We start from the raw sequence: 13,746 nt of genomic DNA, 5'->3' as shown, positions 1-13,746 counted from the left end.
CTTATGGAATACAAGAGAGTCACGAAACTGATTGAGTACAGGTCACAACTGACAGACCACAGACCACTAGCAAACCACAGCGTGTAAACACGGGCGATATTTACAGAGAGCGATTAAATATTCCTAACATCGCTGAATACGAGTAATCTATATCTAACTTCGTTCAAACATCATTCCAAGTCATCGTTACAACTTACAAGTTGCATAAGGATGAATCTACCTGATTCAGATTTATTTACAACATAATGGTTTCGGCAGGTATGTCTTGGAATGCCTACTTTGCAGCAAAACTTGTGGCGATGCAATTTAAAATATCATGTGGTTTCAACGAAGCAACGGGCTATCAAAACATAAATACAAATCGAACGCCTTATGTGTATGTTCTGCTCTGCACCACCAGCAAAGCTATAAACAGATCTCCGTATCATAGTTACGACCAAAAGTTCATATCAAAACACATTACTTTCCACGTCTACGGTAGTAATTCCTACCAGCGCACAAATTCCCTTTGGGGCCGGCAATTTTTCGTCGGAGGCGTTATCTGGCGCTGTGGGCCATCACCAACTGTGCCAGAGATATAGCCTCTGGTTTACGGGTCTCAATAAAGTGGCGTTCCCAGCATGGCAGAGAGCAGTATGCGCGAACAAACACAGCACAACAACATTATACTTTAAAATTGTCTATCTTGCTGACGATGTAGAAATAAAACGACGGAAAGGCACATATGTAGTAACAAGCCAAGCGCATTTCGCGTTTGATAGCGTCGCGACAGACTCGTCCCTGAATCGACAAAACAAGCAACTAAAGCCGACCTTTCGCCCAATTATGAGCGGCTAGTGGCGAGCTGACAAAATGTTCTTGTCAATATGACAACTTTGCCAATTAAGTGCGCAGTGCGGAGAGTTGGCGCTGCAGCCGTGGCCGCCGGTGCACGTGGCTAGGTTCATTGATTGCTTGGGGCGACAGCCCGCTGTCGTTATAAACTGCCGCGACGGTAGGAGCGTCGGGTCAGCAGAGCACCGGTCGCGGCCGCCTGATCGGTATACTGCACCGCAACACACACAAACGACTGCGGGGTATGCTGCGCCGCAACACACACATGACTGCGAGGTATACTGTACCGCAACACACACCACTGCGGGGTATACTGTGCCGCAACACAGAACACTGCAGTAGGTAAATAAAGGTAGAATGTTGCAAGCTCTTTATCGCCCTGGCTTATAGCATGTGGGACATTTGAAAACTCAGACTATTTGGAAAATGTCTTGGACAGCCTTGCAGGCTTGCACTACGTTCTCAACCCCGAAAATTCGTCCGGCAAACGCAGGGACGGCGCCACAGGGGGCAGTGGGGGGCAGCCGCCCCCCCCCCCCCGACTCTGAACACTGGGGCCCTCTTTCAGCCAGCAGGTCAGGTATGGACGGAATACTCTCTGGCTGTGCAGAAAGAAGACTTCTGGGCAGAGCTGTAGAAATGACTTCAGGAGTGGGAAATCAAGCCAAAGGAAAGGGGACCTTCTCAAGGTGCCGCCGCCAAGATAAAACTTACGAGCTTTGGCCCATGTTTTTGGAAAAGGGCCCAATTTAGCAAAAAAAGGTGAAAGAAAATCATTTATTTTGTATCTTGGGTGATTGTGGCCCTGTCCTATCTTCCCAGGCTGTAGAAAAGGCCCGGGGCAAAGAGGGCCCATCCTACGTCTGAGAGGGCCCATTCAATATATGAAAGGGCCCAGACAAGGTCTGGGAGGTACCATATTATGCCTGAGAAGGATAGGGCCCATACCAGTCATGACAGGGCCCGTAGCGGTGCTGAGATGGCCCTTGGAAGGAGTGCGAGAGCCTGTAAAATGCCTGAGAGGTCCCATACGAGCCGTGGCAGGGCCCATAGCAGTACTGAGAGGGCCCACAGCAGGGCCCATAACAGTACTGAGGGGGCCACCACAAGTTATGTGAGAGCCCGTACCCTGACATATTACTGAGGGTAATGTCAGTCGGCAATCATGGAAGGGCCCCCAGCAGTACTGAGAGGACTGTTGCAATGACTAGGAGGGCCCGTGCCATACCTGTGAGGGCCCATAAGACCCATGCGAGGGCCTGCAGCAGTACTGAGAGGGCCCTTGCAAGAACTGGGAGGGCCCGTATCATGCCTGAGAGGGTCCATACCAGTCATTAGAGGGCCAACAACAGTGCTGAGAGGGCCATTAAAAGGTCTGGTAAGGTCCTTAGAATGTCTGAGAGGGTCCATACCATGTCTCAGAAGCCCCCTAGTAGTATGAAAAGGCCCATATCAAGCCTCTGAGGGTCCCTACCCGAGTCAAGAAAGGGCCTTTACCGGGCTCCAATGGCCATGCCAAACTGAGGATCTACCGAACTTCAGAAGGCCCATACCAGGCCTCAGGGGCCCAAACCAGGCCTCATAAGGACCATATCAGGTCTCAAGGGGCCAATTCAGGTCTCTGAGGCCTCTACTAGGCCTTAGAAGGTTCATAATAGACTTAATGGGGACCTGACAGGTTTCCGAAGGCCCAGACCAGTCCGCATAGGGCCCCTATAAGGCCTCAGAAGGCCAATTTCAGGCCGCATAGACCCTAACAGACTTCGGAAGTCCCGTATCAGGCCACAAAGTGCCTATACCAGGCTTCAGAATGTCCTTCATACAAGGCCTAATGGGGCGTAACAGGTCTCCGAATGCCCATTCGAGACCTCAGAGAGCCCATATCCAGTCTCGGGGGGACATAGGAACTAGGCCTCATTGGGTCCCTATGATATCTAAATCGCCCGCGAGTACGCCGCACTAAACCCTGGTCGCCGGTCAACCTTCGGGGTCAACCGTACCATACTTGAGAGGGCCCATACCACTCATGCGAGGGCCTTTAGGTCAACCTATGGGCATTACCCGAGGCGCCGCTCCTGTGTCATGTGTGACGTGTGTACCGGTGTTTTTGGACCGGCCCTGTCGACCGAGCTCCTGTTTGAGCCACTGTCAGTCAGAGTCACTTTCCAGCCGGGAGGCGGGGCATGATAAACTCGGAGTATTGAAAACACGCTTTTGTTCAGAGTTTTGGCTGCTCAGGCTGATTCAGGTTGTTTACGTGGAATTCGTTGGTCAGCATAGTAAACAGCTTCCAACAAAAAAAGGTTACCTATTCATGTTACCACAAGAACAATGTCTTGGCTGTTGTCGAACGACCCCCTCGGTTTTTCGCAAATAACTCGCGTAAAGAGCGGTTGATCGCGACGAAACTTTCAGTGCATGCTAGACCAATTTACAGTACCCTAGCGGTGCTAAACTTTAACCCTCGCACGACCAGGCCATTTCTCATAACACGAACGACCAGGGGGGGGGGGTTGTTACGACCCCCCCCCTGGCGTTTCGAAACGGAAGGTCGTAGAGCTTTGCGGAAAAAACCAACGGATTGCTCTCAACGAGATCTCGCGATTGGTGGTATATTTTTTGGTCCTAGGTCAACATTTGACCTACTTATGACCGGTCAAAGGTCAAATTTTCCGAAAAAATCAAACTTTTTCAACTTTCCGCGGCGATTGCGGCAAAACGGTGGGAGATATCGGCTTGAAACCTTCACTATCGTGTTCCTTGATCAATTCTCTATCGTTTGGTATGTATTTCGTTTCCCTAGCTCTAAAAATGGCGCGTTGGGAGCGCCGGAAGTCGGCAAGGTCACAGTCGGCGGCAGAAATTCGAAAAATCAAAATTTAAATTTTTGAAATCTGATTGTATTTTTGGATTTGGGAGGTCCATTTGCTCCCTATAGAAGCTAATATTGCTGCATATTCCCATTGAGGTGACAAGAATTAGCAAAATAGTGGTTCGGGCGCTTTTCAAAAATAGTACCGGACGCTGTTCCTCTTGTGACGTCATAGCTCCGTGACCTGACCTGACCCAGTCAATTTTCTTATACCATATGATAGCCAATACTTGCCCCAACATGCATGGGAAGTTTCATCACGATCCATCAACCGATGTCCGTACCACCGGCAGGAAACCTCGGGCGTTGGCACTCAGTTTGTGAAAATCCGGCCGGAGGCTGTTCCCTTTGTGACGTCATAACTCCGTGACCTGACATGACCCGGTCAAATTTTTTTCATCAAAAGATGCGCAAGGTTTGCCCCAGAGGGTATTGAAAATTTCAGCCCGCTACGACAAGCCGTTTAGCGTGCACTTCGAAAAAACCTCAGGGGGGGGGTTGATACAACCCCCCCCCCTAGGCGTTCTACACTGTAAAAAAAGTTTAGCATTTGGGGTACTAACGGCTGCTATTCGTAGCACCTTTTAGCGTCAAAAGAACCCTACGACGTATTTACAAAGAAGCATGGTGCTAATACTGTGCTAATGATAGCTAACATTCCCATCAAATATTATAAGTTTAGATCACCTATTCTTCTACTGAGCTTAACGTCTACTTCTGCTAGTACCCAGTCCATCAGTGAGTGCTCTTTCAAGCTGGATTTCTGATTAGAACCATTTTAAGTGTTTTAGAAGTTGGTAATGCTGAATATGGTGCTTACGTTAGTATCACAATAGAACCGGACATGCTTACAGAGGAAACAAATTTGAAATTGGCGCCAAAGAAAGTAGCTAAACCCTGCTTTACAAATCTCTGGGAGTCTTATCACCAGCCCTTTAGCACGTTTTGACGGCGCAGAGCGATATGCGCATGCGCGTGCCAGCTGTTTCCGGCCACGTGTTGCGCCATTTTAGTGGAGTCCGTTGGTCGTGGTGGGAGTGTGTGCACGTGCTCCGGTATCTGAAGTGAAATGAAGTGAAGTGAAGTGCTCCGGGCACATGCCACCGAGTGATAGCTCTGGAATGATAGCTTAAATCAGCTATTATCGGTGGAATCCGTCGTGCGTGGCATGGGAGTGCGTGCCCCTGCTCCGGGAGGCAGTGAGGTGGAGGGAAGTGCAGTGCAGCAGTGCAGTGAAGTGAAGTGAAGTGCTCCGGGGCCGGGTGGTACATGAGCATTTGCCACCGACACATGCCACCGACACCGACGTTGATCGACTTTGGTGAGTCTGACACGTTGTATCTTTTGACATTATCTTATATTGTTTAAGTGCTTCATATTCCGACTTTGGCAAATCGCGCTTCTTGGTCCGAAGGAAAGTTGTGTTGTTTGCGAAAATAGCTCCCAACAGAAAAAAAAATCTTGGAACTGATCCAGTTTTTTTTTTTGCTCCAGGCATGGGGCCTGGTCAGTTCTTCCGTCGACTACCACTTACAATGGAGGACAACTACGACAACAACACGGGGTCTCCGGTTCCGTCCATCACTAAACGCCGTCTGGTCGTGGATGAGGTCGAACTTATGGCCATGAACGGAACGTCGGTTCAACGACCCCCCCCCCCCCCCCGCCTCCCCCAGTCGATCTCGCGTTAATCGTCGGTCACTGCGAGTGTGCAGGTATATGAGCGACCTTTCGTTATTTTCCGTGCGTTTGTTTGTGTATATATTTACATTTGTTTTTCATGCAGATGATATGAAGTGTTAATAAATGTTCCATTATTATTTTTTAATTTTATAATGTGTTGGATGCTTGAAAGATGCACTTACACGGGAATATTGCAGAATGCAAAACACAATCATTGAGACTTGTAGTTATCACTTATCTAGGATATAACCTTTTTTGCACGTCTTTTCGGCCTTACACAATTTCCTTTTTGGTAATTGATAAGTCCTTTTTGCAGTAACTAGTGAAAGTATGTGCTGCTAAAGAAAGCAGTTTTTGCGAACTTTTCATGCAGCAGCTTTAACTAGTATAGATATTCTACTTTCAGCCCCAATGCTTTCGTTAGCATTATTCTACTTGTCGTGGGGTAACAATAGCGCTAAAACGGTTCATATGTGAGTACGGAAGGTACTAACTGCATGCTATTCTTAGCACCTTTTAAAGTTTAGCACCGCTAGGGTACTGAAAATTGGTCTAGCAGGTGTAGGGTACTACATTTAGTACACGGGTGCTAAACAAATATGGGTACTTATATTAGCACCTTGATACTAAACTAGATCTCAGTTAAGTACGAATAAAATGCTTAGCTTAGCACCGCTAGGGTACTGAAAATTAGTCAATTGAAAAGTACCTCTACGGTGCTAAACTTTTTTTTACAGTGCACTGTAAAAAAAGTTTAGCATTTGGGGTACTAACGGCTGCTATTCGTAGCACCTTTTAGCGTCAAAAGAACCCTACGACGTATTTACAAAGAAGCATGGTGCTAATACGGTGCTAATGATAGCTAACATTCCCATCAAATATTATAAGTTTAGATCACCTATTCTTCTACTGAGCTTAACGTCTACTTCTGCTAGTACCCAGTCCATCAGTGAGTGCTCTTTCAAGCTGGATTTCTAATTAGAACCATTTTAAGTGTTTTAGAAGTTGGTAATGCTGAATATGGTGCTTACGTTAGTATCACAATAGAACCGGACATGCTTACAGAGGAAACAAATTTGAAATTGGCGCCAAAGAAAGTAGCTAAGCCCTGCTTTACAAATCTCTGGGAGTCTTATCACCAGCCCTTTAGCACGTTTTGACGGCGCAGAGCGATATGCGCATGCGCGTGCCAGCTGCTTCCGGCCACGTGTTGCGCCATTTTAGTGGAGTCCGTTGGTCGTGGTGGGAGTGTGTGCACGTGCTCCGGTATATGAAGTGAAATAAAGTGAAGTGAAGTGCTCCGGGCACATGCCACCGAGTGATAGCTCTGGAATGATAGCTTAAATCAGCTATTATCGGTGGAATCCGTCGTGCGTGGCATGGGAGTGCGTGCCCCTGCTCCGGGAGGCAGTGAGGTGGAGGGAAGTGCAGTGCAGCAGTGCAGTGAAGTGAAGTGAAGTGCTCCGGGGCCGGGTGGTACATGAGCATTTGCCACCGACACATGCCACCGACACCGACGTTGATCGACTTTGGTGAGTCTGACACGTTGTATCTTTTGACATTATCTTATATTGTTTAAGTGCTTCATATTCCGACTTTGGCAAATCGCGCTTCTTGGTCTGAAGGAAAGTTGTGTTGTTTGCGAAAATAGCTCCCAACAGAAAAAATCTTGGAACTGATCCAGTTTTTTTTTTTTTTGGCTCCAGGCATGGGGCCTGGTCAGTTCTTCCGTCGACTACCACTTACAATGGAGGACAACTACGACAACAACACGGGGTCTCCGGTTCCGTCTATCACTAAACGCCGTCTGGTCGTGGATGAGGTCGAACTTATGGCCATGAACGGAACGTCGGTTCAACGACCCCCCCCCCCCGCCTCCCCCAGTCGATCTCGCGTTAATCGTCGGTCACTGCGAATGTGCAGGTATATGAGCGACCTTTCGTTATTTCCCGTGCGTTTGTTTGTGTATATGTATATTTACATTTGTTTTTCATGCAGATGATATGAAGTGTTAATAAATGTTCCATTATTATTTTTTAATTTTATAATGTGTTGGATGCTTGAAAGATGCACTTACACGGGAATATTGCAGAATGCAAAACACAATCATTGAGACTTGTAGTTATCACTTGTCTAGGATATAACCTTTCTTGCACGTCTTTTAGGCCTTACACAATTTCCTTTTTGGTAATTGATTAGTCCTTTTTGCAGTAACTAGTGAAAGTATGTGCTGCTAAAGAAAGCAGTTTTTGCGAACTTTTCATGCAGCAGCTTTAACTAGCATAGATATTCTACTTTCAGCCCCAATGCTTTCGTTAGCATTATTCTACTCGTCGTGGGGTAACAATAGCGCTAAAACGGTTCATATGTGAGTACGGAAGGTACTAACTGCATGCTATTCTTAGCACCTTTTAAAGTTTAGCACCGCTAGGGTACTGAAAATTGGTCTAGCAGGTGTAGGGTACTACATTTAGTACACGGGTGCTAAACAAATATGGGTACTTATATTAGCACCTTGATACTAAACTAGATCTCAGTTAAGTACGAATAAAATGCTTAGCTTAGCACCGCTAGGGTACTGAAAATTAGTCAATTGAAAAGTACCTCTATGGTGCTAAACTTTTTTTACAGTGTGTACACTGTAAAAAAAAGTTTAGCATTTGGGGTACTAACGGCTGCTATTCGTAGCACCTTTTAGCGTCAAAAGAACCCTACGACGTATTTACAAAGAAGCATGGTGCTAATACTGTGCTAATGATAGCTAACATTCCCATCAAATATTATAAGTTTAGATCACCTATTCTTCTACTGAGCTTAACGTCTACTTCTGCTAGTACCCAGTCCATCAGTGAGTGCTCTTTCAAGCTGGATTTCTAATTAGAACCATTTTAAGTGTTTTAGAAGTTGGTAATGCTGAATATGGTGCTTACGTTAGTATCACAATAGAACCGGACATGCTTACAGAGGAAACAAATTTGAAATTGGCGCCAAAGAAAGTAGCTAAGCCCTGCTTTACAAATCTCTGGGAGTCTTATCACCAGCCCTTTAGCACCTTTTGACGGCGCAGAGCGATATGCGCATGCGCGTGCCAGCTGTTTCCGGCCACGTGTTGCGCCATTTTAGTGGAGTCCGTTGGTCGTGGTGGGAGTGTGTGCACGTGCTCCGGTATATGAAGTGAAATGAAGTGAAGTGAAGTGCTCCGGGCACATGCCACCGAGTGATAGCTCTGGAATGATAGCTTAAAGCAGCTATTATCGGTGGAATCCGTCGTGCGTGGCATGGGAGTGCGTGCCCCTGCTCCGGGAGGCAGTGAGGTGGAGGGAAGTGCAGTGCAGCAGTGCAGTGAAGTGAAATGAAGTGCTCCGGGGCCGGGTGGTAGGGGAGAGTGGTGCAGGAGGCCCCCCCTTAAGCTCAGTTGCTATTCTTAGACAACTGATAATATTTAAGAGCTAACGTGTGCATGCGCTGTGAGCATGCATCATTTTCCCATACATATTTGCATTCAAAATGAATCTAGGGGGTACACAAACCGTAAACTTTAACATTTTGGAAAAAGTTGCAAAAGGGCCTCTTACACTATGGGTATGGTAAGACGCCCCCCCCCCTCGGGCGTTTTACAAGTCAAGTCGACTTGTAAAAGACGCTTTGCGAACACAGCTGCAAGGCCTTTTATTTCGAAAAGCTAAGCAAATACGGTGTTATCGAAACCAATAACACTTCCAAAGCGCTCGAACAATGCGAAAACTAGCACAACCAAACGCTGATGACCAACGAAAATTGTACCTATTACCTCTAAGAAAGGAAACAGAAAAAAGAAACAAAAACAAACTCCTTGAAAAAAGAATGCCACGCCTGCCGCAGGCGCAGGCGTTTTAGCATCGGGGGCGTTTTTTATCGGGGGGCGTTTTATCATCCTCGAAGGGAGGGCCTCTTAAAAAAATGCAGTGTTTTAACGTCACAATATTTATGGTTTATGAGACATTTGCAGCGCACCAGAACATGGTCTATTCTGAAGCTAACATGTGACAATTTCGATGAGATAAGATTGCATTTGATAGCCATTGTTTTTTTCAGACATATAAGGGTGATAAAGATGCATATATCTAGCAAGTAAAGGGGCAAAAACAGAAACAGGCTTACCAAAAGTCGCTGCGACGCACCTGGTACCTCAGGTTTCGTGAGTTGTTGTTTCAAGAGGGCTTCTGCTTTACAAGAACATTAAAAAATAAATAACATTATTGGTTTGGTAAAAAAAGCGATGGGGCCTCTTACCGACCCTGGGCGTCTTACACGGATCTCCCCTACATGAGCATTTGCCACCGACACATGCCACCGACACCGACGTTGATCGACTTTGGTGAGTCTGACACGTTGTATCTTTTGACATTATCTTATATTGTTTAAGTGCTTCATATTTCGATTTTTGCAAATCGCGCTTCTTGGTCTGAAGGAAAGTTGTGTTGTTTGCGAAAATAGCTCCCAACAGAAAAAAAAATCTTGGATCTGATCCAGTTTTTTTTTTTGCTCCAGGCATGGGGCTTGGTCAGTTCTTCCGTCGACTACCACTTACAATGGAGGACAACTACGACAACAACACGGGGTCTCCGGTTCCGTCTATCACTAAACGCCGTCTGGTCGTGGATGAGGTCGAACTTATGGCCATGAACGGAACGTCGGTTCAACGACCCCCCCCCCCCCCGCCTCCCCCAGTCGATCTCGCGTTAATCGTCGGTCACTGCGAGTGTGCAGGTATATGAGCGACCTTTCGTTATTTCCCGTGCGTTTGTTTGTGTATATATTTACATTTGTTTTTCATGCAGATGATATGAAGTGTTAATAAATGTTCCATTATTATTTTTTAATTTTATAATGTGTTGGATGCTTGAAAGATGCACTTACACGGGAATATTGCAGAATGCAAAACACAATCATTGAGACTTGTAGTTATCACTTATCTAGGACATAACCTTTTTTGCACGTCTTTTCGGCCTTACACAATTTCCTTTTTGGTAATTGATTAGTCCTTTTTGCAGTAACTAGTGAAAGTATGTGCTGCTAAAGAAAGCAGTTTTTGCGAACTTTTCATGCAGCAGCTTTAACTAGTATAGATATTCTACTTTCAGCCCCAATGCTTTCGTTAGCATTATTCTACTTGTCGTGGGGTAACAATAGCGCTAAAACGGTTCATATGTGAGTACGGAAGGTACTAACTGCATGCTATTCTTAGCACCTTTTAAAGTTTAGCACCGCTAGGGTACTGAAAATTGGTCCTGTAAAAAAAGTTTAGCATTTGGGGTACTAACGGCTGCTATTCGTAGCACCTTTTAGCGTCAAAAGAACCCTACGACGTATTTACAAAGAAGCATGGTGCTAATACTGTGCTAATGATAGCTAACATTCCCATCAAATATTCTAAGTTTAGATCACCTATTCTTCTACTGAGCTTAACGTCTACTTCTGCTAGTACCCAGTCAATCAGTGAGTGCTCTTTCAAGCTGGATTTCTAATTAGAACCATTTTAAGTGTTTTAGAAGTTGATAATGCTGAATATGGTGCTTACGTTAGTATCACAATAGAACCGGACATGCTTACAGAGGAAACAAATTTGAAATTGGCGCCAAAGAAAGTAGCTAAGCCCTGCTTTACAAATCTCTGGGAGTCTTATCACCAGCCCTTTAGCACCTTTTGACGGCGCAGAGCGATATGCGCATGCGCGTGCCAGCTGTTTCCGGCCACGTGTTGCGCCATTTTAGTGGAGTCCGTTGGTCGTGGTGGGAGTGTGTGCACGTGCTCCGGTATATGAAGTGAAATGAAGTGAAGTGAAGTGCTCCGGGCACATGCCACCGAGTGATAGCTCTGGAATGATAGCTTAAATCAGCTATTATCGGTGGAATCCGTCGTGCGTGGCATGGGAGTGCGTGCCCCTGCTCCGGGAGGCAGTGAGGTGGAGGGAAGTGCAGTGCAGCAGTGCAGTGAAGTGAAGTGAAGTGCTCCGGGGCCGGGTGGTACATGAGCATTTGCCACCGACACATGCCACCGACACCGACGTTGATCGACTTTGGTGAGTCTGACACGTATCTTTTGACATTATCTTATATTGTTTAAGTGCTTCATATTCCGACTTTGGCAAATCGCGCTTCTTGGTCTGAAGGAAAGTTGTGTTGTTTGCGAAAATAGCTCCCAACAGAAAAAAATCTTGGAACTGATCCAGTTTTTTTTTTTTGCTCCAGGCATGGGGCCTGGTCAGTTCTTCCGTCGACTACCACTTACAATGGAGGACAACTACGACAACAACACGGGGTCTCCGGTTCCGTCTATCACTAAACGCCGTCTGGTCGTGGATGAGGTCGAACTTATGGCCATGAACGGAACGTCGGTTCAACGACCCCCCCCCCCGCCTCCCCCAGTCGATCTCGCGTTAATCGTCGGTCACTGCGAGTGTGCAGCTATATGAGCGACCTTTCGTTATTTCCCGTGCGTTTGTTTGTGTATATATTTACATTTGTTTTTCATGCAGATGATATGAAGTGTTAATAAATGTTCCATTATTATTTTTTAATTTTATAATGTGTTGGATGCTTGAAAGATGCACTTACACGGGAATATTGCAGAATGCAAAACACAATCATTGAGTCTTGTAGTTATCAGTTATCTAGGATATAACCTTTTTTTGCACGTCTTTTCGGCCTTACACAATTTCCTTTTTGGTAATTGATTAGTCCTTTTTGCAGTAACTAGTGAAAGTATGTGCTGCTAAAGAAAGCAGTTTTTGCGAACTTTTCATGCAGCAGCTTTAACTAGTATAGATATTCTACTTTCAGCCCCAATGCTTTCGTTAGCATTATTCTACTTGTCGTGGGGTAACAATAGCGCTAAAACGGTTCATGTGTGAGTACGGAAGGTACTAACTGCATGCTATTCTTAGCACCTTTTAAAGTTTAGCACCGCTAGGGTACTGAAAATTGGTCTAGCAGGTGTAGGGTACTACATTTAGTACACGGGTGCTAAACAAATATGGGTACTTATATTAGCACCTTGATACTAAACTAGATCTCAGTTAAGTACGAATAAAATGCTTAGCTTAGCACCGCTAGGGTACTGAAAATTAGTCAAATGAAAAGTACCTCTAGGGTGCTAAACTTTTTTTACAGTGTAGCAGGTGTAGGGTACTACATTTAGTACACGGGTGCTAAACAAATATGGGTACTTATATTAGCACCTTGATACTAAACTAGATCTCAGTTAAGTACGAATAAAATGCTTAGCTTAGCACCGCTAGGGTACTGAAAATTAGTCAATTGAAAAGTACCTCTATGGTGCTAAACTTTTTTTTACAGTGTAGGGTTAAAAGGTGCTAAGAATAGCATGCAGTTAGTACCTTCCGTACTCACATATGAACCGTTTTAGCGCTATTGGTACCCCACGACAAGTAGAATAATGCTAAGGAAAGCATTGGGGCTGAAAGTAGAATATCTATACTAGTTAAAGCTGCTGCATGAAAAGTTCGCAAAAACTGCTTTCTTTAGCAGCACATACTTTCACTAGTTACTGCAAAAAGGACTAATCAATTACAAAAAAGGAAATTGTGTAAGGCCGAAAAGACGTGCAAAAAAGGTTATATCCTTGATAAGTGATAACTACAAGTCTCAATGATTGTGTTTTGCATTCTGCAATATTCCCGTGTAAGTGCATCTTTCAAGCATCCAACACATTATAAAATTAAAAAATAATAATGGAACATTTATTAACACTTCATATCATCTGCATGAAAAACAAATGTAAATATATACACAAACAAACGCACGGGAAGTAACGAAAGGTCGCTCATATACCTGCACACTCGCAGTGACCGACGATTAACGCGAGATCGACTGGGGGAGGCGGGGGGGGGGGGGGGGTCGTTGAACCGACGTTCCGTTCATGGCCATAAGTTCGACCTCATCCACGACCAGACGGCGTTTAGTGATAGACGGAACCGGAGACCCCGTGTTGTTGTCGTAGTTGTCCTCCATTGTAAGTGGTAGTCGACGGAAGAACTGACCAGGCCCCATGCCTGGAGCAAAAAAAAAAAACTGGATCAGTTCCAAAAATTTTTTTCTGTTGGGAGCTATTTTCGCAAACAACACAACTTTCCTCCAGACCAAGAAGCGCGATTAGCCAAAGTCGGAATATAAAGCACTTAAACAATATAAGATAATGTCAAAAGATACAACGTGTCAGACTCACCAAAGTTGATCAACGTCGGTGTCGGTGGCATGTGTCGGTGGCAAATGCTCATGTACGTACCACCCGGCCCCGGAGCACTTCACTTCACTTCACTGCACTGCTGCACTGCACTTCCCTCCACCTCACTGCCT

The 13,746-nt window shown here is 45.5% G+C and overlaps 1 protein-coding gene across 1 annotated transcript in view; it reads right to left on the bottom strand.

Annotated features, from left to right (window-relative positions):
- The window catches only part of LOC122386280 (Down syndrome cell adhesion molecule-like protein Dscam2), a 143,879-nt gene that overhangs the window by 44,113 nt on the left and 86,020 nt on the right, over window positions 1-13,746 (bottom strand). The gene's annotated exons all lie outside the window — the stretch shown is intronic.

This window comes from Amphibalanus amphitrite, unplaced genomic scaffold (assembly GCF_019059575.1).
Source record: "Amphibalanus amphitrite isolate SeventyFive unplaced genomic scaffold, NRLGWU_Aamphi_draft 000015F_arrow, whole genome shotgun sequence".
In the NCBI taxonomy this organism is placed as follows: Eukaryota; Metazoa; Arthropoda; class Thecostraca; order Balanomorpha; family Balanidae; genus Amphibalanus; species Amphibalanus amphitrite.
Note: the sequence above shows the minus strand (reverse complement) of the source record. Positions and strands in the feature narration are given on the sequence as shown.